This window comes from Felis catus, chromosome A1, assembly GCF_018350175.1.
Source record: "Felis catus isolate Fca126 chromosome A1, F.catus_Fca126_mat1.0, whole genome shotgun sequence".
Taxonomy (NCBI): Eukaryota; Metazoa; Chordata; class Mammalia; order Carnivora; family Felidae; genus Felis; species Felis catus.
Window position 1 is genome coordinate 27,191,782 of NC_058368.1, and position 14,071 is coordinate 27,205,852.

Below are 14,071 nucleotides of genomic sequence, written 5' to 3' on the forward strand. Positions count from 1 at the left end.
TTGTGAGCATAACTTTTTACCACAGAACACCTGAGGTCCCGAACCAGAGAATCCAGGGTTCTGGTGGGAGGGAGAGGTAGCAGAGAAGCAGAACATGAGAAATCCCGCGCAGAACAAGCAGGACTTCCTCTGGGGCTAGCGGAGAATGAAAAGGTGCGTCTGGTCACTTTCTCGTCCTTTTGGCTAAGACCAAGTGAAAAGGCGTGTCTCTCGGAGCAGTTGAAGGGTGCAGAGGAGTGCCTCTTGCTTGGGGAAAGCTCTTTAGGATTTCAGAACTTTGAGATCGGTCTTTTGATTGCATTTTTGCTCAGCTGGATGTCTGTGATCTCCTTAGCGATAGATTCCAAGTCTTTATTCTTTCACGTGTCTTCCGGTCCAAACATGGTGCCAGGCACCTGGTAGTTACTCGATGTTTGATGACGATGACGGTGATGATGATGGTGGTGACGCTGTTGACGATAATGATAGTGAAGGTAGTGACAGCTAACATTTGTCACCAAGCATTTTGTTTGTCTCGTCTGATGCAATCTTCACAACACTTGTGTGGAGGCATTGTTTTTTTTCACGTTCAGACGTAAAATACAGAGTTTAAGTTCCTTGCTCGAGGTCACACAGCTAATAAGTATTGGAGCTGGGGATCGGATACCTCGGCTAAGGAAAATGGCACAAAAGTACAGATAGTTGAATGAACTATTGAGTAATGTCAGTAGGCTTCGCATGTACATCCGTGGGTCCCAAAGCTGTGTGTTTTGCTAATGCCGGGGCAGGGTTTCCAACATGTGGGGCCAGAGAATACGGGGTTGTGGGGGCCGACCTGTGCATTGGAAGGCATGGAGCAACATCCCTAACTTCTAGCCACCAGATGCCAATGGCAGCCCCCAACCCACGTTGTCACAACCAAAATTGTCTCTGGAGGACAACATTGTTGCCACTTTCGAAGGGCCGGCCTTAGAAGGCCACCTAAGGCTTCGGCTTGAGCGGCACCCATTCCTACCGTCACCATCTGTGAATATTACAACAGCATCACCTTCAGTATCTGTGAGAAGATCTACCTTAGATGCATGGACCATCCTTGGCAATGGCACCTTTGTCTTTACCCTTTAGGAGTTAGGGCATGAGGTAGGGAACAGGTTTTTTAGTTCTATCTTTTTCTCTATGTTTTCTTTGTCCCCCTTCTGTTCTGCAAGAGAAAGAAGACAAAAACATTACCCCCCGAAAATGCCAAGAATCTGTCCAAAGAAATCACTCTCTGACCCTGGAAGAGGAAAAAGGTGATATTTAGGAGTGAGGCCATAGATGAAGGGTGTCATCGCGGTGACAAGAGTGCAATCCACTGGTTGCAGCGACACTACGAGGCTGAGTCTTGAGGACCCAAGCCTGTGTCCTGGGCCCAACGGGAAGTGGGACGAGGACCCAGTGGATGGTTCCATACCCTCCTCCTATGTTTCCTTAGACTCTCCACGTACTGAGGACCCAGAGTCCGTGATGGAGTCGTAAAACAGAAAGGGTATGTTGGACAGGAGGGCGTGTTTTGTTTTAAAATAGGAAAACCTAGTGTCGGCGTTTGGAGAGCAAAAACAGCTCTTGCGGTTTGAAAATCACCGATAAAAATTCCCAGATGCGTGCCGCATTAAAACCAGATCTCACTGGCTTTTAAAACCGGAGTGTGAGCTCCAGTGCTCACGCTTTTAGAACTTTACGTGACCGGACTGTCATTTAGTTGTGCTGTTTACCATTCTGACACTGGTACCCTAGACTACTTAAAATGGGCTCAAGGCCTCGATAACAATGAAGATTCCTAAGTACTGCAGAAAAGGTTGCAAGGAGTATAGTCTGGTTTAAAGTTATTTAGGTAAGCCCCCCAGAGACGGTTGAGTTTAATGAGGCCAACTCTGTCTATATTTAATTCATTAAAGAGTGATATTAATGCATGAGAGAATAGCCTGTTATGGATTTGTATGCTTTAGGACTGGGCAGACTGTTTTAGTTTTGGTTTTTGTTTTTGTTTTATCCTAGGTTAATTTTAAAAATCAATTCATTAGCGTAGATAATCCTGATTGAAGAAAATCCAGATTTACGAAATAAACTGGTCCATGAGTTTTTACTATTATAAATATGTTCTTAACCTCATAAAAAAAAAAGGCTGATTAAATAATACTTCTGATTCATTTAGGATCATGCCATGCAGATTTCCACTGATTCATCTGAGAGACAGTAGGGATGAAGAGGAAAAAAAAAAAAAACAAACAAAACAAAACTAAGGTGGCTGGGATTCAACCTGACTGAGCATTGCTCAATCTTATTTACTCACTGGGAGCAAATCTTTTACTAGGCCCTTTAGGATTTACAGTTTTCTTTGCTTTCAAGAATTGTATATTCTGGAGTTAAATAAATTAAGACATGTCCATTAAAAAGAGGGGTACCTGGGTGGCTCAGTCTGTTAAACACCTGACTCTTGATCTCAGCTCAGGTCATGATCTCACGGTTCATGGGTTTGAGCCCCGTGTTGGGCTCCATACTGACAGTGCAGAGCCTGCTTGGGATTCTCTCCCTCTCCCTCTCTCTCTCTCTCTCTCTCTCTCTCTCTCTCTCTCTGCCCCTACTCCACTTGTGCTCTCTCTCACTCTCTCTCAAAATAAACAAACTCAAAAAAAAAAGACCAATATACTTTTGATAAAAATCCTGCTATAAAACAGCATTTCCCGAACATTTTGGACTCAAGACTTCTTAAAACTTAGTGAGGATTCCAAAAAGCTTTTATTCATGTGGTTTATATCTGTCAGTATTTACTATGTTAGAAACTATGTAGAAATTTTTAATATGTTTATGTACTGATCCATTTAAAAACAACAAATACATTATGTGTTAACATAAATAACACACTTTTTGGAAAATGTATTTCTTAAAAAAATATTAGTAAAAAGGTGAGTGTTCTTTTATATTTTTGCAAATCTCTTTAGTATCTTACTTGACTGGGTTAGGAGAAGACATATGGATTCTTATACCTGCTTTGCTATTCAGTGTGTTCTGATATGTTTCAATTAAAGAATAAAAAGACTCCAGCTCCACAAATATATATGTCACTATAAAGAGAGGAGTATTTTAATAGCCTTTTTGGATAATTATGGGTTTGATTCTTTGCAGTGCACCAAACTCAAAACCTACCTGGATTCTTTTTAAGGCTACAACAGTTTTACCCACCATTGGTTTTTTAAAAAAATTTTTTAAATGTTTATTTAATTTTGAGAGAGAGAGAGCGTGAGTGGGAGGGGGCAGAGAGAGAGAGAGAGAGAGAGAGAGAGAGAGACTCAGAATCTGAAGCAGGCTCCAGGCTCTGAGCTGTCAGCGCAGAGCCCAATGCGGGGCTCAAACCCAAGAACTGTGAGATCATGACCTGAGCTGAAGTCGGACGCTTAACCAACTGAGCCACCCAGATGCCCCAACCCACCATTGCTTTTGATTCACCAGTGCAAATGTCAACATGGTGAAAAAGGCAAGTCACATTTTAATATTATTATGAAAATAGATTTGACTTCCCAGACCCAAAGAAAGGATCTCAGGGACACATAAAAGTCTGACGTCTCTACTTTAAGAATTGCTGTTAAGGAAGACCATTTTTAATTGCTGAAAAAAGTCCACAGTGTATTGTTCAGTAATAAAGGGACAGAAATGTCCCATGTTTTAAATAAAAATACAGTCAATAGGAAAACCTGAAAGTGTATATCAAACTGTTAAACAATGGTCGTATCTCAGGATAGAAGAATTATGGGTAATTCATTTTCTTCTTTTTGTTTATTTCATAGAATCTCCTACAGAAAGTATTTTGTAAGGGAACAAAGTTATTCTTTCAGTGTTTAACATCTTGAAGTCAAATGTTTTGAAGATTTAAGCAAAATACAAAACCTCCTATGGTCCCATCACTCTAATAATGCTATTTTTTAAAGCATTTTATTGTGGTGTAAGAACACGTAACATAGATCTACCCTCTCAAATTTTTAAGTGCACAATACAGCATTGTTGACTACGACCACAATATTGTACAACAGATCTCTAGAGCTTATTTGTTTTTATTTTATGTTCGTCTTAGCTTTTATTTATTTGCATTTACATTTTGAATAGCGTTTTTCACAGAGTGGTAGAAAATTCACTTTCCCTCTTACTCCTGTATGTGGACAAGAAACTTTCATCATAATTATCTATAAAATATTAGCATTCTAATTACTGGTACAAATTTTGGCTCCTATGGAGATGAACTGGCTAATCTCAATGGTATCCAATGATATTAGTTAATGTAATTTCTTCCTAAAAGGAAGTAACAGTGCTTTGCCATTAACTAGGTTTAAAGAAATGTAGTCATTACATTACGACTCTAATAATTTCAGATCCTAAATTATGCTAATTTGATTTTAATCATTTAGCAAGCTTCTGTTTATTCCTAAAGGTTTAAAAATAGCCAAATATACTTTAATGTAGGCAGTTTTGCTTAATGTGATCGTCCCTGTAACTGTACTCTTAACTTTCAGTCATTCTCAAGGCTATGGTTTATTCCATATACAATTCAGGGCTAATATGGAAAGATAACGGTTTTTTTTTCAGATTCTGGCGTTGCATTATGTCTACACAGGACGGATTTCTGCTAGTTGGCATTCAGCTGCAACCATTTGCCAAGCCATATAATTTTCATTTCTTAGCATCACTCGTATGACGAGCTCTAGACGAGGGCACTTTAACACAGGTAGACTCTGCAGGGTCACTCCCAGGTGGCTTCCTATCAGAAGTGATAAGTAAGAAATAATTGAATGGCAGCACCTTTCCTTTGTTCAGCTTTAGTTCTTTTGGAGAAATTTTACTCTTTCTGTCGATCACAGAGTAAATCCCCCAGACATCTTGTCTACTCTGATTACGTACTTTAGTTCTTACCAATATCTATGTCAAGCTTGTTACCTCCATTGAAACAGATGATTTATGAAAGCTGATGGGTATTGTTTGAGATACTGTGAACACAGGATACTTTGTTTAGTTATTTCCTGCCTGCTCCAAGGTAGCCTTTGCTCACATGCCACTTGAAATATTAGATAAATATTAAAACATAACACGCACACAGGAGAGTCACCCTAGCTTTAATAATTGATTCAGAGGGATCCTGAGTCAGAGGCATTGTTGGCATCTAAACTCAGAGTGTTCCAGGTTGGACAACTTAGTGCGACAGCCACATTAATGGTTAGGTTGGGGGCACCAGGATGGCTCAGTTGGTTAAGCGTCTGACTCTTGATTGCATCTCAGCTCATGATCTCACGGTTCCTGGGATCGAGCCCCGCATAATAGTGTGGAAACTGCTTGGGATTTTTCTCTCTCCCTCTCTCTCTGCTCCCCTCTCCATTCACACACGTGTGTGCATGCTCTCTCTCTCTCTCCCCAAATAAATAAATGGACTTAAAAAAAAAAAAGATATTTTCTCTAAGTTGAAGACAAACTTTGTGTTTTGGGATTAAATGGCTTGGCAGACTTCTAGCACAGTGAAAGAAAAATAACATATAGCTAGGTGCATCTTGATGAAATTTCAGAACTCCTAGGATAAGGAAAAAATTTCTGTTTGAAAAAAAAAAACAAATGGCCTAAGAAAGAGAATTATGTTAGCAGACTCATACCAATTTTGGAATTTCATATTAAAATAACAATGAAGAAAGTTTTATCCAAGAGAATGGTAATGTCATTGTTGATGAAAATAGGAAATAGATACTCTCATGTATGTACTTTAAGTGAAATTATACATACTAATTTAGTGCAGTCCTTTTGGAAGATAGTTTAGCAGCATATATTACTGTTTAAAATACACATTCCAGGGGCGCCTGGGTGGCGCAGTCGGTTAAGCATCCGACTTCAGCCAGGTCACGATCTCGCGGTCGGTGAGTTCGAGCCCCGCGTCGGGCTCTGGGCTGATGGCTCGGAGCCTGGAGCCTGTTTCCGATTCTGTGTCTCCCTCTCTCTCTGCCCCTCCCCCGTTCATGCTCTGTCTCTCTCTGTCCCAAAAATAAATAAAAAACGTTGAAAAAAAATTAAAAAAAAAATACACATTCCATTTGACCCAGCAGTTCTAGGTTATCTATAGGAAGACAATAGGCCTATGCATAAGATGGGCTTGTACTAGGGTGTACACTGTGCTAGAGGTAGGACTGGACAGAGACGGGGCAATGAATGTGACCTCATCATTATGTCATCATCTTCTGTACCACTTGCATGACTGGAATAATTTTGTTAAGTGCCCAAGAATTAAGGAGAGTGGCTCCCGAAATGTGTCAGAGGCTACATCAAAAAAAAAAAAAAAAAAAAAAGAGATTAAGCCTGATCTGTTTTGCTAGGAAAGAAATTCATATCATCAGCAGAGTAAAGGGTTGAGTTGAATCTTCCTTCTCCAAATTCAGGTGAATCAAAACACTCCGCTTTGAGCTGAAATCAAGCTTAGAAAGTTTCAACCCCAAAGGAAGCCCTTTTGGAAAATTATGACAGAATGAAAATTGGATTATAATGGAAGTCTATCAACTCTGTAATTTTATGGTTTTCCAAACAGTGTATCATCTCACTTTGCATTGTGTTTACCTAATTAGATGTGTGAAATACGGAAAACAATATTTAGAAGAAAGCAGAGACATAGACTTTATGAGATTCAAATAGAATAAACAGAAAAGATAAATTCAGGTGTCTTTATATTTTAATCATACAAATAATAATCCTGGTGTAGAAAGTTACCTGGCTCTCTTACTGCTTTCTATCACTCAGATTCTTTATCACATACGTAATGTCAGTTTTTTTCTTCTTGCAAAAGGCATCAGGCTACATTCAGTAACAGAAGATGAAACAAAAAATATGTTATTCCTAGATTTCTTCTCAGCTGGGCTGAAATTACCTATGTAATAAGGTCTACTTGCATAAAAGGATTTAGAGATGGGAGTCCCAAAATCAAAATAAAAAATACCAAGCAACTTTTCCTTTCCTTAAGTAGCATACAGTAGAAGTTTTAGAGGGGGGAAAAAGTCCATAACTGGGGGCTTATGGGGAGAAATATGGAATTGAGTGTAAATAGTTTCATGGTCACGAAGTGACAAGAGTTGCCTCTGGCATTGTGACATCATGACTGTGAAGCACACAGCAGGAAGTCTGGCACATAATACCCAACAAATCCTGGCTAATAGGATTTAAATTATTAATTAATTTCAGCAACTTCTTTTGAATGTCTGTATGTGTCCATCCAGCACTGTGTGTAGCACTCAGGTGTGGGTCTTTGGGAGGGGAGGGGAGCCAAGGTTGAGGGAGGCTGTCTTGCTGTGCCATTTTCCAAGGGCAAATAACTATTCCACACAAAGAAGTAAAGTAAGCTATGCTATGACTGGACGATTTGTGCCGTAAGTCTTTGAACTGGTACCCGTGGACCGTGATATCTTTAATCTGGTGTAAACAGGGAGGTGGGAAGAAATTGTATATTAATATAAATTTCTTTCAGCCTATAAAAGAAGAATAGATCCAAAATGTTCTGCTAACCACACTGCTTTTCTTCTTTTTCTTGGCCTTCTAGTTCAAAGAACATTAAAATCTTATGTTTCCTCAATATTTTAGAAAACTATGCCTTTCTATTATTACAGAGCATGAAAAGCTCATTTAAAAACTTTTGTGCTTTTTAAAATTTTTCATCCTCGTTTTTTAAAGACAGAATAAAGAATGAAAATAATGGGTAAGAAACAAAGGCTTTCAAGTGCAAGATGTAGAGGTTTTAATTAAAGGATGATGAAAAAGTGACTAGTCCTCCAAATCTTTAATAAAGCTAGTTAATTCTCCACTAATGCTGTAGGAATTATGCTCTAGTGAGCTGGGACATTTTATTCATAATCAGGCAACATTATGTGCTTTTAATTACCAGTTGTACTTTCATTTGTTGGCCACTATTGAACGAAAAGTGATACCAATAGTATCCTGCATCGTTTTGTAATCATCCTCTGAAAGCCTACATAGACAGCCTTGTTTGCTAAGAATTGCACGGGTCAAACCGAGGCACCATCTCTCTTCTCTAGGAGTAGACCCTCCAAAATAAATTATGGACAGGTTAAGAGGACACCAACCAACTCAAGGAATTAAAAATATACAGTATTTAGCAACCCCCTGAATGAGAGAAAGTAATTTATAAATCATACATCTATCATAAAGGATTAATACCCAGAATATACAAAGAACTCCTACAGCTCAACAGCAACAGTAAGAAACAAACAACCCAAAACTTCAAAAATGGGCGAAGGACTTGAATAGACCTTTCTCCGGAAAAGACATACAAATGGCCAACAGGTATGTGAAAGATGCTCAATATCACTATTCATGAGAGAAATGCAAATCAAAACCAAATGAACGACATCCTCACACCCCTTAGGATGACTACTATCCAAAAAACAGAAAATGACAAGTATTGGTGAGGATGGGGAGGAATTGGAACACTTGTTCACTGCTGGTAGGAATACAAAATGATGCAGCTGCTATGGAAAACAGCATGGCAGATGCTCAAAAAAAGTAAAAATAGAATTACCATATGATCCAGGAATTCTACTTCTGGGTATGTGTCCAAAAGAATTTAAAGCAGGGTCTCAAAGAGATATTTGTACACTCATTTTCACAGCAGCATTATTCAAAATAGCCAAAAGGCAGAAGCAACCCAGTTGTCCAGTTGATGGGCAAATGGGTAAACAAAACGTGTTATACACATACAAGTGCGGTATCATTCAGCCTCAAAAAGGAAGGAAGTTCTGACACTGAGCGACATGCTACAACGCGGATGAACCTCGAGGACATTATGCTAAGTGAAATAAGCCAGTCACAAAGAAGACAAATACTGTAGGATTCCACCTGTATGAGATACCTAGATAGTCGACTTCACAGAAACAGAAGGTACAATAGTGGTTTCCGGGGACTAGAGGTGGGAGAAATGGGGAGCTGTTCTCTAATAGGTACAAAGTTTTAGTTTTGCAAAATGAGAAGAGTTTTGGAGATAGAGGATGGTGATGGTTGTACAACAATGTGAATGCCCCTGAACTATACACTCGAAAATGGTTAAGACAGTAAATTTCATGTGTATTTTACCGCAATTAAGTTTTTTAAATATGTCAATGTACGTTGACATTAAGTGTAAAAGGGTAGTTGATGAAATGAGGGCTTTAAGAACAAAATCAAATTTTTCCCTTTCTTTCCTTCCTAGTATTGATCAGACGCCTTCTAAGAGTCTGTATTATTCTTAACACTGGGGATACTGGGTTAAAAACACAGTTAACATTTCAGAACTCATGTGGCTGAATATCTCAGGAGAACAGAACCAGATAGTAAACATATCAACGAAAGTGTGTATAATTGAATTTCAGGTGGTAATATTATGAAAAAAAAAAATAAATCAGGGTAAAGATAGAGCAACGGAGGCACCATTTTTTAAATTTTTTAAAATGTTTTATTTATGTTTGAGAGAGAGAGAGAGAGCACACGCACACACAAGTAGGGTAGGGGCAGAGAGGGGGACAGAGGATCGGAAGTGGGATCTATGCTGACAGCAGCAAGGCTGATGCGGGGCTCGAGCTCACAAACCGTGAGATCATGCATGACCTAAGCTGAAGTTGGACGCTCAACCTACTGAACCACCCAGGCGCCCCTGGAAGGACTGTTCTAAATAGGGTGGTTAGGTAAGACCTCTATGAAGCGATGACATTCAAACAGAAACCTGAATGGAAAGAACGATTGTATCCATGCAGATATGTGTGTGTTGGGGGTGGGGGGGGGAGTATTCCAGGTAGAGGACCCAGCATGGACAAACTGGAATGTGCTTGATGTGCCTGAACAGCAAACAATCCAGGAAGCTGGAGCGGAGTGAGCTGAACACGGCGGAAGAAAAGTGGCCATTCTTTCATGGCTGTGACAGGACTCAGGCTGAATAGGACACGAGGAGAGCAAATGTGTCAGGAACGAATCCAAAGATTTGACCTCAACACCTAGGTGAACGGTGGAATCTTCTGTCCACCAAGATGGGGGCACTGAGTGAAATACATGTCAAGGGTGGGGATCAAGAGGTTGGAGCCTGATTGTTCAGCAAGAGCCCTAGACAAATGTGCTCGTCAATGAAAGCAGCCACAGAATGTGAGCAGTTGGCAGGTGATGAGTTTGAAGTATCCCTGTGAGGACTGTAGGGATAGGAACAGAAACCTGATCACAGTTGGATTTGTGACAAGACAAGGAGTTAGAAAGAAGGCTTGCAGTTAACTAAAGGGGTCTGAAGGTCGGGACAGCCTTTTTTTGTTGCTGCTTAACCAATTTTAATAACATGACATAAAGCCCCTACACTTGATAGAATAGTTATGCAAAATACATAGATGAATACTCTCTTCTGTTAAAAACATAAATAAGCAAGACAGGTGAAAATAGGCAAGTTTCCATTCAATAAATGAAAAATTAAAAAGAGAAAGTTTTGCTTTCTATGTCATTTGAAGAAGGGAAATTGTCATTTTAAACGATATTCAAGTTTATTAAACACATTTTAAAAAAGTATTATAAAATGTTTAACTGTCATCAGCTTCAAGGTTGATGTTGCTCCCGAATTTTGTGTATAACTGAACTTTCAAATCTGCTAACGCCCCCTGAATTGATTCCACTTTGGCTTCTAGGGGATCAATTTCTTCTTGCAAATTTTTCTTTGCTTCTTCTAACATTTCCTGTGTTTCTTCTTGAGAATGGCTAATGAAAACATCCCAATTTGATAGGGTATCATTAAGCAATCATCATCCGCAAGCATGATGTCCTTACAAGCATCTCCTAAGTTTTGGAGTTGTTTCTTTTTTACTTCTATTTCCTCTTTCAGCTCTGTGATGCTACTTGTATTCCGTGCCAATTTGTCTATCTTTTGTTGATCTTCAAAAGTAACATTGACAACTTCTGCAGCCGTCTTCTTCGTGGTGGCCGCCATCTTGGCTTTTTGTTTTTGTTTTTGTCTGAAAATGTCATTCTTAAAGCACAAAAATTGAGACATAACATACACATTTATACATGAAGAAAGAAAACACCAGGAAGTTTACAAAACTATCTGAGTGTCTCAGATACTTTCTAGAGATTTATACTGTGGCTGTGGCCATGGAGGATGGAAAGTAAGGGACAGATTCCATAGGTCCTATGAAGAAAGAAAGGAGACGGTTTACTTGGTTAGAACCTCTGCCTTAAGAACAGTAATGGATTTTTTTTTTTTTAAGTTAAGGGTAGTATCTTCTGATTATGCTGATGATAGTCACACCAGGGGCATTGGTTGATGACTGGTGCTTGATGGTTAGATTTACCTTCTCTGGAGCCGGAATGATGCCTCAAAGATCATCAGACCATTCTGTTATCATCTACTGTGGGGGACCTCAGAGGCTACTGGTATCTGAGAGGGGATGCTGAAGGGACAGGGTGCCTGGTCACGTCTATCAGGGCAACTCTGCATTTATCTAAAGATGATGCTTCATTGAAAGATACTACTTGAGGAGCGCCTGGGTGGCTCAGTCGGTTGAGCAACTGACTTCGGCTCAGGTCACGATCTCACGGTTTGTGAGTTCGAGCCCCGCGTCGGGCTCTGTGCTGACAGCTCAGGGCCTGGAGCCTGCTTTGGATTCTGTGTCTCCCTCTCTCTCTGCCCCTCCCCTACTCATGCTCTGTCTCTGTCTCAGAAATATATAAACATTAAATTGTTTTTTTAAAAGATATTGCTTGAAAATAGTTTAGCTTCTAAAAGGGGGTTAAAAAGTCACCAGTCGTGTTCACAACCCCTGTTCATAGGATGAGAATACAGACTGTGAAAACATGAGTGATTTGGCTTCTTCAGATACTCTCTTCATTCTTGTCGTTCTTGCTCTTGTTTGTTTCCTGTTCTCATTTCCACTTTTACAGCTGCTGCAGATTCTCAAAGGAATTCTATCCTTGTAATATTACCACCAGCCTCTGCAGTGATTAGGGCAGATATTATCAACCATCATCTGAAAAATAAGAACCTGGGTTTCCTTAGAATTAGACCCCATTCCCGAGAACTGCACCCAGGGTGGGGCCAAGGAACTTGGGCTTGTAATATGTACCTCAGATGAGTCCTGTACCGCAGGGAGTCCTGAGGCCACATTGTGAGAATAACCAAACTCAATTCTTCGGTGGAGGAATAAACCTAGCAGTGGGTGGGTGAGGAGTTACTGAACTTTGCGGATAGAAGACAGAGATCAAAAGGACTCACCTGAGGATGCCCCATAACTATGATGTGTTTAAGACCCAAATTCTATGTTCTTTCCATAAAACAATTGCTTCCCAAATTCAGGTCCACAGAACAGTGACTTTCCGTACCGGCTTTTTTCTGTGATCGTTAAGAAATGAGGACAATGTGGGGTAGTGTTGTGCTTTATCAAGAATCTCCATTTGGGATGCCTGGGTGGCTCAGTCAGTTAAGCATCCGACTTTAGGTCAGATCATGATCTCACAGTTCCTGGGTTCGAGCCCTGTGTTGGGCTCTGTGCTGACAACTCGGGACCTGGAACCTGCCTTGGATTCTGTGTCTCCCTCTCTCCTTGCCCCTCCCCCGCTTGTACTCTGTCCCTCTCTCTCTCTCAAAAATAAATAATAGACATTAAAAAAAAGAATCTCCATTTATTTTGAGATTCTGTCCTTCCCAAAGTCTTTTGCATTAAAATATCTCTTCTTAAAATTTTTTTCAATGTGTACATAAAATATCCCTTCTCTTTTGACATGATGGTAATTGTATATAGTTTTTTGTTTTTTTTTTTTTTTACTGGCATGAAATCCACAAATCTGGATACCTATGCGCTAAAGTCCAGTGTGCCTACCTGAACAGAAAGCATGAGACCAACAGTGGAACAGTGCCCTTCAAGCCCCCATGTCCTGTCCAGGGCGCCGGCAGGATCTGCAGGACGCGAATTGAAAACCACTAATGTGGTGGAAAGTATAGCAGATACGGGGTTGCAAGACCTACATTCTAATCTTACACTTTATCATTAATTAGCCATGTGACTTGAGCAGATCACTTCATTTATCTGGCCCTATATCTTCATCAAAGATTCTACGTGCTTAAGGGTAAACTTCTGTATTTTGAAATAAGAGAATTACGAAAAAGGACTAGGGGTTATTTGCCTTCCTTACGAGTAATTCATCAACTCTACCATATTTGTGTGAAGCGACTAATAACGCTTTTTTTTTTATTAAGCCTAGTACACAAAAAACTCATTAAGCTAACACTAACTAGCTCACCCAGAGTGAGATTTCATTCGAAACAATTGCTATTCCCTAGTAATCTAGATCTCTGCGGTTTAGTGGTGAAAATACTGAATTATCTGAATCTAGTTAGTGCAAGGCTCATTTTTTTTTTCAATTTCCCTATTTCTAAATAGTTTTCCCTCGTACGTCACACTGAGAGGTATATGTCAATGAGCAGCAATCTCTAGACCCATCTTGACATCCACGGTTGTGCTCAAATACTCTGCTCTCCAGATCGTCAGATACTTAGGATTTGATGCTGCTGATGATTCCATACAGTCAGTCTCTGTGCTCTCTCTTGTAAATACTTCAGTGCCACATCAGCTTTCAAACTTACGTTATCATTTGGGGGCAGCCCTCTTTGCGTTTGTAGCATTTATTTTTTTTCTCATATTCAGCAAGCATGGTGTGACTTTCACTGTCAGCCCAACAGTGGCTAAGGCCTTGAGGACACAGTCCCAGACTCAGGGAGCTCCTAGCCTAGTAGAGGAGTTAGGCTTACAAAGGAACCCTTACAATGCAGTATAAATGCGGTAGTGGAAAGTGTGTATTTTCAGCCTTTATACTCAAACTCCTGTTCACGTTTGCTCCAAACAATGGCTTTTTAGGGCAAAGTACCTTCTGGTGCGGCCCAGACCTACAGGTCACAGGTGTACTTAACCCCCCCTTGGTAACCTGCAGAGTCTGCTTAGGGCTTCCCTGTTCATTCGTCCTTCCTTTTTAGGGGGCCAGGGCATGAGAGTGCCTTCTAGGGCTCAGGAGCAAAGCCCTCCTCCGG

The 14,071-nt window shown here is 40.1% G+C and overlaps 1 protein-coding gene and 1 pseudogene across 16 annotated transcripts in view; one reads left to right on the forward strand and one right to left on the reverse strand.

Moving 5' to 3' along the window:
* ENOX1 (ecto-NOX disulfide-thiol exchanger 1) overlaps positions 1–14,071 on the forward strand; it is a 579,959-nt gene that overhangs the window by 237,306 nt on the left and 328,582 nt on the right. The gene's annotated exons all lie outside the window — the stretch shown is intronic.
* LOC123384242 lies at positions 10,575–10,978 on the reverse strand (annotated as a pseudogene).